This window comes from Mobula birostris, chromosome 25 (genome assembly GCF_030028105.1).
Source record: "Mobula birostris isolate sMobBir1 chromosome 25, sMobBir1.hap1, whole genome shotgun sequence".
In the NCBI taxonomy this organism is placed as follows: domain Eukaryota; kingdom Metazoa; phylum Chordata; class Chondrichthyes; order Myliobatiformes; family Myliobatidae; genus Mobula; species Mobula birostris.
In genome coordinates this window covers 10,532,093-10,545,897 of record NC_092394.1, presented here as the reverse complement: position 1 = coordinate 10,545,897, position 13,805 = coordinate 10,532,093, and the positions used below count along the sequence as shown (strand labels likewise).

The 13,805-nt window shown below is 45.7% G+C and overlaps 1 protein-coding gene across 3 annotated transcripts in view; it reads right to left on the bottom strand.

The window, feature by feature from the left end:
- LOC140187790 (aldehyde dehydrogenase, dimeric NADP-preferring-like) overlaps nt 1-4,878 on the bottom strand; it is a 40,303-nt gene extending 35,425 nt beyond the window's left edge. The window contains exon 1 of one of the 3 annotated variants that reach the window (XM_072243516.1): nt 4,792-4,878. The gene's annotated coding sequence lies outside the window, so the exon portion shown is untranslated. Of the gene's footprint in view, nt 1-533; nt 699-4,286; nt 4,348-4,791 lie in introns of those variants that run through there. The other 2 variants (XM_072243517.1, XM_072243518.1) reach the window with 2 other exon arrangements.
- Between the last annotated feature and the right edge of the window lie 8,927 nt (nt 4,879-13,805).

Genomic DNA, 13,805 nt, shown 5'->3' with positions numbered 1-13,805 from the left:
ATCAATAAGCTGATTGTTTGCAATGAAATTATCTTGCCTGGTATCTCGGGGCTGGGTGTTTCTATACCCTCGCCATCCCCTGCCCCTGGCACTCTTCCTCTGCCACCTGACCCATACCACCCCCCCCCATGGCACTCCACCCTCACCATTCCCAACATCCTTTGCTCCCGCCAGATCTACAAACTCTCTCTCCGCTCCACGTTGACAAATACAGTACTGTACAAATGTCTTAGGCATCCTCGCTATGTATATGTGCCTAAGACTTTTGCACAGTACTCTATAGCTAAATGCAAGAAAATTCTTTAGGGAACAAGGTGAAAAAACACAGTAGACACTGTATATCAGTACAGCACACATCAATAATATTAACGGATAAAGAAAAGGTACTCCACAGATGTATAACTGGCTACTGCTCATTTACAACAGGAACCCGCACCACCTCTTGGCAGGTGTCTTGCCTCAAAAGCAGCACCTATCTAACAATATCCAAGGAGTTAACTGGTACTAACAAACAAACTCCTCCAGGGAAGTACCTGGCACAGTGCGAGTTAGTGGAGGAGCTGCCTCACGTCTCCAGAGACCCAGGGACAACCCTGATCTCAGGTGCAGCGTGCGCGGAATTTTTTCACACTCTCCGTGATCGTGCGGGTATCACAGCTTCCTCCCACACCTCAAAGACATGCAGGCTGGCATAAGTTACCCTCAGTGTGTATGGGTGGTATAATCTATGGGTGGCTGAAAGATTAAATGGGTTAAATTAGGACAGGTGTAATAAAAGCCCAGACCACAAGATAAAAGAGCAGAATTAGGCCATTTGGCCCATCGAGTCTGCTCTGCCATTTTATCATGGCTGATCCAATTTTCCTCTTAGCCTTCTCCCCGTATCCCTTCATGCCCTAACCAATCAAGAATCTATCAAACTCTGCCTTAAATATACATGAAGACTTGGCCTTCACAGCTGCCTGTGGCAGAGAATTCCACAGATTCACCACCATCTGGCTAATGAAATTCCTCATCGCCATTCTAAAAGGACATCCCCCTATTCTGAGGCCGTGTCCTCTGGTCTTAGACTCTCCCACCATAGGAAACATCCTGTCCACATCCACTCTATCCAGGCCTTTCACCATTCGATAGGTTTCAATGAGGTCACCCCTCATTCACTCTTCGGAATTGTAAGTGAATCCAGGCCCAGAGCCATCAGACACTCTTCACATAACAAGCCATTCAATCCTGGAATCATTTTCATCAACCTCCTTTGAACCTTCTCCAGTCTCAGCATATCCTTTCTAAGATAAAGTTCTCAAACCTGCTCACAATACACCAACTGAGGCTTCACCTGTGCTTTATTAAGTCTCAACTATACATCCTTGCTTTTACTGTACGTTCCAGTCCTCTTGAAATGAATGCTGTCATTGCATGTGCAACCTCAACCTGCAAATTACCCTGCACGAGGACTCCCAAGTCCCTCTGAGTCTCCATTCTCTTTCTTTTGTATTTTGGCTCCATTTAGAAAATAGTCAACCCTTTCATTTCTTCTACCAAAGTGCATGGCCAAACACTTCCCAAACAGTACAGACTTGATGGGCTGAAAGGCCTGTTTCAGTGCTGTCTCCCTCCAGACAAAACGTTGGTGAGGCCTAATTTGGAGTATTATATGCATTTCTGCTCACCTACTTACAGGAAAGATATTAATAAGACTGAAAGAGAGCAGAGAAGATTTACAAGGATGTTTCTGGGACTTGAGGACCTGAGTTATAGGGGAAATTGGAATAGATTAGGAGTTTACACACTTGAGTACAGGAAAATGAGGGGAGATTTGTTGGAGTTATAAGGGGCACAGATAGGGTAAATGCAAGCAGGCTTTTACCATTCAGCTGGGTGAGACTTAAGCTAGAGGTTAAGGGTGAAATGTGAAATTTGTAATTTTATTCTATTTCGAGATACACGGAGGAACAGGCCCTTCCTTCTAGCTCAACAATGAGCTTGGATGGAAGGGGTATGGAGGGCTGTGGTCCACGTGCAGGTCAATGGCTCTGGGCAGAGTAATAGTTCACCATGGACTAGATGGGCCAAAGGGTCTGTTTCTGTGCTGTGGTGCTCCACGATTATGACCCTCCCTCCCTGTGTCCCTACTCTTCCGCATTTAGGTAACCTGTCTTGTGGCACTTTGCAATGCTGTGGCCACGTCCTCCCTGAGAATACGATGCTTCAGCAAATGTGGATAAATTTCAAAACAAGTTAAAGAGCAAGGTACAAAAATTAAAAAGCCTTGGCTTCAGTTATTGAGAAACAAACCAAGTAAACAAAGAAAATAAAATTAAATATGCTGCAACCGTGACAAATATTTGCCGTGACAGCAGGAACTGAGAATCCTTGGTACTGGACAAGAAGTACGAATTCTTATCTGGTGCAGCTCAGCAAAGCTTCCACATCGAAGCTTGTGGGGACAAAGAGGCAAATATCACAGGAAGGTGCAGGTGCCGAGGAAAAGACACAGATAAAAGAGAAAACCTTTGGCCGGGGAGAGCACACAAACTGGAAAACAGCAGCGAACGCTGCAAACCTCACTGATATTCATGAAGAAACATGGAAAATCATTCCCCGCCCCCCCCCAAACAAATATGACAGTGCTGTCCAGGAAATGAGCCAGCTCCTCATTACTCGTCGAGCACCAACTTTGCTCCTCTCTTTCTTCAAAATTCAAAGTGAATTTATTTTCCAACTATGTACAAGTCACCATATACTACCTTGAAGTTTCTTCCAGGCATTCTCAGTAAAAGAAATAGTATAGTATCAATTAAAAACTACAAACACTGACAAACAACCAAGGTGAAAAAGACAAAAAAAATGCCAAATACAAAAAAATTTGATAACACTTTTTGATATTTGATATTTGATAGAGAGCACAGGTTTTGAAATCCATTGTGTTGAGGTGAGTAAAGTTATCCACACTGCCTGATGGTTGAAGAGTATTAACTGTTCCTGAACCCGGTGGCGTGAGACCTGAAGCTGATCTTTGTCTGTTTCAGCCAAATGCTGACACATTCATTGAACCTTGACTGCCACTCCTACGCATCTGTTACATTTGGAACTTAAAATGAAGAGAACTTAATAAAGCTGGGAAAACTATAACCTAATTTCATTAAGGTTTGACAGGAATGAAAGATGAGAGGAAACAAAACCCACAGACACCAAAAAAAACTGTCTCATCTAACACATCAATACTCCCTACTCCATAATGAAACCAAGTTTGCAAGCTTCATCTCAAAACCATCAAGTAATATTAGTCAACACACACCAAACGTTGGAGAAACTCGGCAGGTCAGGCAACGCCCACAGAGAGGAATAAACAATCAATGTTCCAGGCCGAGATCATTCATCGGGGCTGGAAAGGAAGGAGGAAGAAGCCAGATTAAGGAAATGGGGGTGTGGTGGGGGAGGAGGACAAGCTGGCAGGTGATTAGTGAAACCGAATGAGAGGGGAGGGACGAAGCAAGAAGCTGGGAGGTAATAGGTGGAAGAGATAAAGGCCTGAAGAAGAGGGAATCTGATGGAAAAGGGGGGAACCAGAGGGAGGTAAAGGGCAGGTGGGGAGAAGAGAAGGAGTGAGATGGGAACCACTATGGGGAATAGAAAGAGGGAAAAGGGGAAGAGGAGAAATTACTGGAGATTTCCAGAGATCAGCACCTTGTGAGAGAGGAAATTTCAATGCACCTTAGTTTTACGAGATCAACATCTCATGTTGTTGCTATGTCCCGAGTTTGATCTCCCTATGGTGAAAACACCTCTACATCTACCCTGTACAGTAGGATCTTAATGAATATCTCTTCATGAAATCTCACGACACATGCCGGTGATAATAAACTTGATTCCGATGCCTGTGCACAATTTCTTTTACAGAAGGTAACCGTCAAACATCAGTTACTAGGCAAACTTGGCAGAACAGTGTCCTTGCGCAGGAAAGATAGAGACTGGGGCCCAGCAGCACTGATCCTATTCAACATCCATCTGCTATCTCTCACAGTAACAGCCATGTATGATCTGGCTCACACCCTTACACACACCCACTCTTTCCCCTAAAATCCCTCCTTCAAACATTCCTGTCTACACTCTTCTGCTTTCTCTGCTCCAAGGACAATAAACCTAGCATATCCAGTCTCTCCATCCCTGCATGGCCACTCTGTCACTCTGCAGAACAACTGCTCTCCCCTCAAGCATTCCTATCCCTCCCACCACCACCAATACCAGCCTCTTCTCCAAATCCAACCCAACATCCACACACTTACCCTCTCCAGTCCTGGCTCCTGTTCATCCTGGGAATGACCCAATTCTCCCCCTCCTCTCCATTCATTCCCCTCCCCTCCCCACCTCTCTCCCAGTCCAGTTCTGTCCCCACCACCCACCTCTCCTCCCCTTCCTGCCCCCTCCCCACCTCCCTCCCAGTCTCGTCCCCTCCCCTCTTCTCCCCAGACCCCCTCCCCTCTTCCCACCCCTCTCCCAGTCCAGTTACGTCCCCTCCTGTATCCCACGTCCCCTCCCCTCTCCCTGTCCCCTCCCCATCCCTCCCGTCCCCTCTCCCCTGTCCCCAACTCCCCTCTCTCCCCCTCCCTTCCCCATCCCCAACTCCCCTCCCCATCCCATCCTCTCTCCCCCCTCCTCTCCCCGTCCCGATCTCCCCGTCCCATCCTCTCTCCCCTCTCCCCCCTCCCCCCTCCCCGTCCCGATCTCCCCGGCCCATCCTCTCTCCCCTCTCCCCGTCCCGATCTCCCCGGCCCTCACTTCGTTACCGACCTCACACTGCGGACTGTCGCCGCTGCGGTCCGGCGGCCGGCGAGGGACAAACCGATCCCGACTCAAAACGCGACCGCGATCACTTGTGTTGCTATGAATGTACTTACAACTCGGTACAGTACCTCCCATTTCTCCCGAGTCTTCACGTGTGGAAATTAATGCATACATTCAACTGACAAACTTACCGAGACTTTGATTTTTATACCGACCTCATCTTTTTTGTAATAAACCTTCCTTTTGCTTTGATCCAAATAAACGCAGGTTTCACCATAAAGATAAACCGGCAGCACCGGTTTGGGATAAGGGTTTTAGGAGTGTTAACAAAGAAGTCGATTTTATTATCAAATTCACATGTATATTGCACAGGTGCTATGAAAACCTGTTGTATGACGCAGTTGCATCACAAGCTCATACTGTTAGAGATACAGCGTACAGGAGGAAAGCGTAACTTATACAAGAAAAGACTACTAGAATAAAAAAAAAGACAGAAGTCCATTGTACTGCAAAGCTGCTATTAAGGTTTCTTTATATTTTTTATTGACGTACAGTACAGAGTAGGCCCTTCTGACCTTTTGAGCCACGCCGCCCAGAAATCTCCAATTTAATCCTAGCCTAATCATGGGACAATTTACAATGACCACTTAATCTACCAACCGGAATGTCTTTGGACCGTCGGAGGAAACCCAGGGGGTCACGGGGAGAACGTACAAACTCCTTACAGGCAGCAGCGGGAATCAACCCAGGTCGCTGGTACTGTAGGGCGTTGTGCCATGGGGACGGGATGGTTGAAGGGAAGTAGCTGTTCCTCAGTCTGGCAGACATCCCACCCTGAAAAAACTGATTTCAGGGAGGTAGCATCATCAATTTGCGGGAGACTTCCGGGAGAGGTGGGATGTCTGCGATAGAGTAGCTCCTTAGCAGCTAGCCAGTTTAAATAACGTTAGCTATGCTAATGAACAAATGACACCTGTTAAACTCACCTCAACATGTCTTTAACAGTCTTAACCCACCATGGGCTATAGAAAAGTCACTGTTGCAAACAGCGCAGCGAGCAACACTGTCATTATTTTTGACCCCTATTAGGCAGGGGTAAACTTTAGTGTAGCCTGGGGTGACATACGTTTTATATTTTTGTTTTTTTTGGAACACTCTGCCATGGCACGGTCTCGCTCTCGTTTGCTTTCTCTCTCGCTTTCTTGCTCTCGCGCTCTCTCTCGCTTGCGCGCTCTCTGGCTTGCTTTCTCTCTCACGCTCTTGCTTACTTTCTCTCTCGCTTGCTTTCTCTCGCTTGCTCGCTCTCAAAAAAATTGATTTCCGTGATATCGTATATAATTTGCGGGCATCAGGAAGCCACTATTCATACGCGGGAGACTCCCGGAACTTCCGGGAGAGGTGGGATGTCTGGTCTGGTGGAGTGGGACTTCAGGGCTCTGTATCTCCAGCCTGATGGTGATACAGTCACAGAATGCTACAACACAGAACCAGACACTTAGGAGAGGGGAGGGGAGAGAAGGGGGAGGGGAGGAGGGTGGGAGAGAGAGGGAGGGAGAGAGAGAAAAAAACTTTGCTGTTTAAAATAAAAATTCAGTTGATTGATAAGTTAAGCTTGTTCAATTAGCCAATGGAATTTGTCTTAACTTTTTGCCAATAACATGCCCCAGAGAAAAAATGGTCAACGGGGTAGCCATTCTCAAGAGAGAGCGGAATTAAGAAGGAGAAAAGTAGCAGGCTACAAACATAGCGGAACAACGTGATGAAACGCTCACAGAATCCAATTTGTAAAGACAAACAGGTATCAGAAAATCCTCATTCAGACTATGGACTCACGGAGAATGTTAGCCTGCTGGCACACAATATTGGAGAAATGAGCAAGAGGATACAGTTCATGCCTTCCCTTGGATGTTGTGTGGATATTTTTAATTTTTTTTTGCTTGGACTGGTTCTTCAATGCAGAACAGTTTCAATACTATGAGTAAACAAAGTGAAGCAAACTGGATAGATTACCCAGCATCAACTCCAACAATTATAGTCTCACCGATATGTGATGGGCCTCTGTGTTAATTTGTTTGTTATAGCTTAAAATATTTTGTCAATACAATTTCAATCTAACTTTGTACTAGTGTGAGCTAAATGTTTGCTTTCTTGGCCAACATTAAATTTGCATGGGTGCCTGTCGGTATTCATACAGATAATTGTCTTACTTTCCATAAGATAGAGGAGCAGAATTTGGCCATTTGGCCCATCGAGTCTGTGCCACCATTTCATCATGGCTGATCCAATTTTCTTCTCAGTTCAAAGTCCTGTCTTCTCCCCGTATCTCTTCATGCCGTGACCAATCAAGAATATATCCACTTCTGCCTTAGATATACATAAAGACTTGGCCTCCACGTCCACCTGTGTTAAAGAATTCCACAGATTCACCACTCTCTGGCTAAAGAAATTCCTCCTCATCACTGTTGTAAAAGGAAGCCCCTCTATTCTGAGGCTGTGTCCTCTGGCCTTTGACTCTCCAACCACAGGAAACATCCCCTCCACATTCAAGGTCTCTCACCATTCAACAGGATTCAATGGGGTCACCCCTCATTCTTCTGAATCCAGTGGATGCAGGCCCAGAGCCATCAAGCACTCTTCATGTGACAAGCCATTCAATCCTGGAATCATTTTCATGAACCTCCTTTGAACCCTCTCCAGTTTCAGCACATCCTTTTTAAGAAAAAGGACCCAAAACTGCTCACAATACTCCAAGTGAGGCCTCACCAGTACTTTATAATGTCTCAACATTACATCCTTGCTTTTATATTCTAGTCTTCTTGAAATGGATGCTAATATTACGTTTGCCTTCCTCACCACAGCCTCAACCTGCAAATTAACCTTTAAGGAATCCTGCACAAGGACTCCCAAGTCCCTTTGTGTCTCAGTTTTTTAAAGTTTTCTTTCCATTCAGAAAATAGTCAACCCTTTCATTTCTTCTACTAAAGCGCATGACTGTATACATCCCAAACCTGTATAACATCTGCCATTTCTTAGCCCATTCTCCTAATCTGTCTAAGTCCTTCTGTCTGTCTGTCTGCCTAGGTACCGTATCCGATGCGGACTTTGGTTACCATGGTTTTCCATATAGATCTATCCTTCGTTTTTTGGATGACTTCCATTTCCTCGATGTGTAGCCACCTGGCTAGGCTTTTGATGTACATAAGCTGAGGTCTTCCTCTAGGTTTGCTCCCCTCGATCTTTCCAGAGAGTATGAGTTTTTCTAGTTCATCTTTCCGCATGATGTGTCCTAGGAATCGGAGTTGTCTTTCTCTTATTGTTGGTATCGGCTTGGGCTCTTCTGAGAACTTCTTCATTTGATGAGTGTGTGGTCCGTGATATTTTTAACATTCTACTGTAGAACCATAATTCAGCTGCTTCTAGTCTCTTTTCCATTGCTGGAGAAATGGTCCAGCATTCACTTCCATAAGTCAGGATAGAATAAATGTAGCACTGCAGTGTTCTGTTTTTAGTGTACATGCTCATCTTTCTGTCTGTTAGCGTGGTCTTCATAAGTCCTTCTGTAGCCTCTCTTATTTCCTCAAAACTACCTGCCCCTCCACCTATCTTCATAGTGCCTGCAAACTTTGCAACAAAGTAATCCAAATCATTGGCATATAACATAAAAAGAATCGGTCCCAACACAGACCCCTGTGGAACAATGCTTGTCACTGACAGCCAATCAGAAAAGGCTCCTTTTATTCCCATTCTTTGCCTCCTGCCAATCAGCCACTGCTTTATCCATGCTAGAATCTCCTCTGTTACAGCACAAGCTCGTAGCTTGTTAAGCAGCCACGTGTTTGGCACCTGTCAAAGGTCTTCTGAAAGTTCAAAAGCACAACATCAACCAATTCTGCTTTGTCTACCCTGCTTGTTATTTCTTCAAAGAATTCCAAGAAATTTGTCAGGCAAGATTTTTCCTTGAGGAAACTGCTGTGACTACGGCTTACTTTATTATGTGTCTCCAAGTGCTCTGAAACCTTAACAATCGACTCCAACATCTTCCCAACTACTTTGGTTTGACTAACTGACCTATAGTTTCCGTTCATCTGCCTCTCTCCCTTCTTGCAGAGTGGAGTGACATTTTCTAGTCTTTCCGCAACCATTCCAGAATCAAGTGTTTCTTGAAAGATCATTACTGATGCCTCTACAATCTCTTCAGCCACCTCTTTCAGAACACTGGGGTGTACACCATCTGATCCAGGTGACTTATCTGCCTTCAGACCTTTCAGTTTCCCAAGAACCTTCTCTCTAGTTATGGTAACTTCACACACTTCATGCCCTCTGACACCTGGAACTTCCACGATACTGCTAGTGTCTTCCATAGTGAAGACTGATGCACAATTTCCAGCCATTTCTGCTCTGCCATCATCCCTGCCAGTGTTCTTTTCCAATCAATTCTGGCCAACTCCTCTCTCATGCCGCTGTAATTCCCTTTCTTCCTCTGTAACACTGATACATCTGACTTTAGGTACTTCTCAAATTTTAGGGTGAATTCGATCATATTATGATCACTTACCCCAAGGGTTCTTTTGCCTTAAGCTCTAATTAATTCTGGTTCATTGCACAACACACAATCCAGAATAGCTGATCTCCTAGTGGGTTCAACCACAAGCTGCTCTAAAAAGCCATTCTTGTAGACACTCTGGAAATTCCCCCAGTAAAAAACATTCAAACTTTTATGTTTTTGTGGTTATCCAAATCATCTTAGACCGATTTAATAACTAATAATGGCCTTCTCATCGTTATTCCTATGCATCGTAGAGTTATGTTGCTATTAATTTGTATTCACAGTAATAGCTAACTCATTACGAGCCTACGGTGAGAGGGTTACACATATAGCTTGTATTTTTCATAATATGTGGTGTTAGACACCGCCTACTGGTGGTAAAATGATATAACCGTTACATAATGGTTGATCACCTTTCATTTCTCATTGGCTAAGTGTTAAACGTGCTATGCCTCTGTGTCTTCCAATTGGCCCTCAGGAATTTACCTTAATTCGGTATAAAAGTGTCTGTTTCTGCAAAAATCGCCATCCTAGTTCTCTTAGTTCTTACATTCTTTAGTTTCTGTTCAACTGTGCTTTGTGCTTCTTTCTCTGTTTTAAACTTTCAGTAAATGATCGTGAAGCAACAAGTTTCAACTCATTCCTGGACTCCTTAAAAAAACCCTGCAGATCAGAAATCACAAGATCCAACACTATGTCGACTATCCCTAATCAGTCCTTGTCTTTCCAAACGCTCATATATCTCATATGTTCATATGAGAACTCATATGTTCGTGACACTTCTCACGCTCTTAAACTTTTCGATGATTTTAAGTTCCCTGGCCCCCACCGCTTTATTTTCACCATGGATGTCCAGTCCTTATATACTTCCATCCCCCATCAGGAAGGTCTCAAAGTTCTACGCTTCTTTTTGGATTCCAGACCTAATCAGTTCCCCTCTACCACCACTCTGCTCCCTCTAGCGGAATTAGTCCTTACTCTTAATAATTTCTCCTTTGGCTCCTCCCACTTCCTCCAAACTAAAGGTGTAGCTATGGGCACCCGTATGGGTCCTAGCTATGCCTGCCTTTTTGTTGGGTTTGTGGAACAATCTATGTTCCGTGCCTATTCTGGTATCTGTCCCCCACTTTTCCTTCACTACATCGACGACTGCATTGGTGTTGCTTCCTGCACGCATGCAGAACTCGTTGACTTTATTAACTTTGCCTCCAACTTTCACCCTGCCCTCAAGTTTACCTGGTCCATTTCCGACACCTCCCTCCCCTTTCTAGATCTTTCTGTCTCTGTCTCTGGAGACAGCTTATCCACTGATGTCTACTATAAGCCTACTGACTCTCACAGCTATCTGGACTATTCCTCTTCTCACCCTATCTCTTGCAAAAACGCCACCCCCTTCTCGCAATTCCTCCGTCTCCACCGCATCTGCTCTCAGGATGAGGCTTTTCATTCTAGGACGAGGGAGATGTCTTCATTTTTTAAAGAAAGGGGCTTCCCTTCCTCCACTATCAACTCTGCTCTTAAACGCATCTCCCCCATTTCACGTACATCTGCTCTCACTCCATCCTCCCGCCACCCCACTAGGAATAGGGTTCCCCTGGTCCTCACCTACCACCCCACCAGCCTCCGGGTCCAACATATTATTCTCCGTAACCTCCAACGGGATCCCACCACTAAGCACATCTTTCCCTCCCTGCCTCTCTCTGCATTCCGCAGGGATCGCTCCCTACACAACTCCCTTGTCCATTCGTCCCCCCCATCCCTCCCCACTGATCTCCCTCCTGGCACTTATCCGTGTAAGCGGAACAAGTGCTACACATGCCCTTACACCTCCTCCCTTACCACCATTCAGGGCCCCAAACAGTCCTTCCAGGTGAGGCAACACTTCACCTGTGAGTCGACTGGGGTGATATACTGCGTCCGGTGCTCCCGATGTGGCCTTTTATATATTGGCGAGACCCGACGCAGACTGGGAGACCGCTTTGCTGAACATCTACGCTCTGTCCGCCAGAGAAAGCAGGATCTCCCAGTGGCCACACATTTTAATTCCACATCCCATTCCCATTCTGACATGTCTATCCACGGCCTCCTCTACTGTAAAGATGAAGCCACACTCAGGTTGGAGGAACAACACTTTATATTCCGTCTGGGTAGCCTCCAACCTGATGGCATGAACATCGACTTCTCTAACTTCCGCTAGGCCCCACCTCCCCCTCGTACCCCATCTGTTACTTATTTTTATGCACACATTCTTTCTCTCACTCTCCTTTTTCTCCCTCTGTCCCTCTGAATATACCTCTTGCCCATCCTCTGGGTCCCCCCCACCTTGTCTTTCTTCCCGGACTTCCTGTCCCATGATCCTCTCGTATCCCCTTTTGCCTATCACCTGTCCAGCTCTTGGCTCTATCCCTCCCCCTCCTGTCTTCTCCTATCATTTTGGATCTCCCCCTCCCCCTCCAACTTTCAAATCCCTTACCCACTCTTCCTTCAGTTAGTCCTGACGAAGGGTCTTGGCCTGAAACGTCGACTGCACCTCTTCCTACAGATGCTGCCTGGCCTGCTGCGTTCATCAGCAACTTTGATATGTGTTGCTTGAGTTTCCAGCATCTGCAGAATTCCTGTTGTTTGCTCATATATCTGGTCCCTTGGAGCAATAACTTTCCCAAAACTGATGGCAGGCTCACCGGCCTATCATTTCCTGGTCTATTCTTAGAGCCTTTCTTAAACAATAGTGGTCCTCCATTCCTCCTGTACCTCATCTGTGGCTAAAGATAATTTAAATATCCCTGCTGGGGCCCCTGCAGTTTCTGCACTTACCTCCCACGGGGTGCGAGGGAACACCTTGTCAGGTCCTGGGGATTTATCCAGCCTAATTTGCCTCAAGACAGCAAACACCTCCTCCCTGGTAATCTGTATAGGGCCCATGATCTCGTTGTTAACCATATAACCACATAACAATTACAGCACGGAAACAGGCCATCTCGGCCCCTCTAGTCCGTGCCAAACTCTTACTCTCACCTAGTCCCACCGACCCGGACTCAGCCCATAAGCTTATTGTATTACCTTACATCTACAGGCTCTGTGTCCATCTCTCGAGTACATACAAATGCAAAAAATCCATCTAAGGTCTCCCCATCTCTTTCGCCTTCGTGCATAGATGACCACTCTGATCTTCCCAGAGGACCAATTTTTGTTATTTATTGAGATACAGCACAGAGTAGGCCAGTAACCTCCTCATTTTTATCCGAGCCTAATCACGGGACAATTTACAATGGCCAATTAACCTATCAACTGGCAAGTCTTTGGACTATGGGGGGAAACTGGAGCACCCGGAGGAAACCCATGCAGTCACGGGGAGAACGTACAGACTCCTTTTGTCCCTCGCTATCCTTTTGTTCTTAATATATCTCAGGAAGCCCTTGGGGTTCCCCTTGACATTGTCTGCGAGGGCAACCTCATGCATTCTTCTTGCCCCCCTGATTTCCTTCTTGCATTTCTTATACTCCTCAAGTGCCTCATTTGTTCCTGCCTGCCTATACCTGCTATGCACCTCCTTCTTCTTCTTAACCAGTGACTCAATCTCTCTCGAAAACCAAGGTTCCATTACGTTATCCTTGCTTTTTACTCTGACTTTCCAAATTTCACTTTTGAAGGCCTCCCACTTATCTGTGTATGCCTTTGCCAGAAAACAACCTGTTCCAGTCCACGCTTGCCAGATCATTTCAGGTACCATCAAAATTGGTCTTTCTCCAGATCTACCCTTTTCAATAATTAACCTGAAACTAATGGCATTATGATCACTAGATCCAAAGTGTTCTCCTACACAAAGTTCTGTCACCTGTCCTGTCTCATTCCCTAAAAGAAGATTTAGTATCTCACTCTCTCTAGTTGGGATTTCTATGTACTGATTAAAGAAACATTCCTGACACATTTGACAAACTCTTTCCCATCCAGCCCTTTTACAGTATGGGGAGTTCCAGTTAATATGTGGAAAGTTAAAATCACCTCCTATCACAACCTAATGTTTTTTGCAAAGGTCTCCGATCTCTCTACAGATTTGCTCCTCTAAATCCCATGGGCTGTTTAGGTAATGACATCAGACCCAGGCAATGAACAAACGACGATGAGGAAGCAGTGTGCATGTGGCAAAATCTGCAAGAACGATCGCGGCTTGAAGATCCACCAAGCGAGGATGAAGTGTTTGGCGGGAGCAGGAGCAGCCCAACGTGCAGGTGTCCAACCTGGTAGACGAAGGAGGGGCCAGGCCAAGAGTCACCCCATAGTGCCTGGAACCTCCAAGTGTTGCAACCTAATCCCTCGAACATGAAGTCTAACAGGAGGTGGATCAAATGGCCTGCAGCTAACATGACTTCACTGTGGAAGCAGTTTGATGAAGATGTTAACCAAATTCTGGAGGCAACGGCGAAGGGAGGGGTTGATAGGAAGCTGCAAGCCATGACAAGCCAGGTGTCTCCCA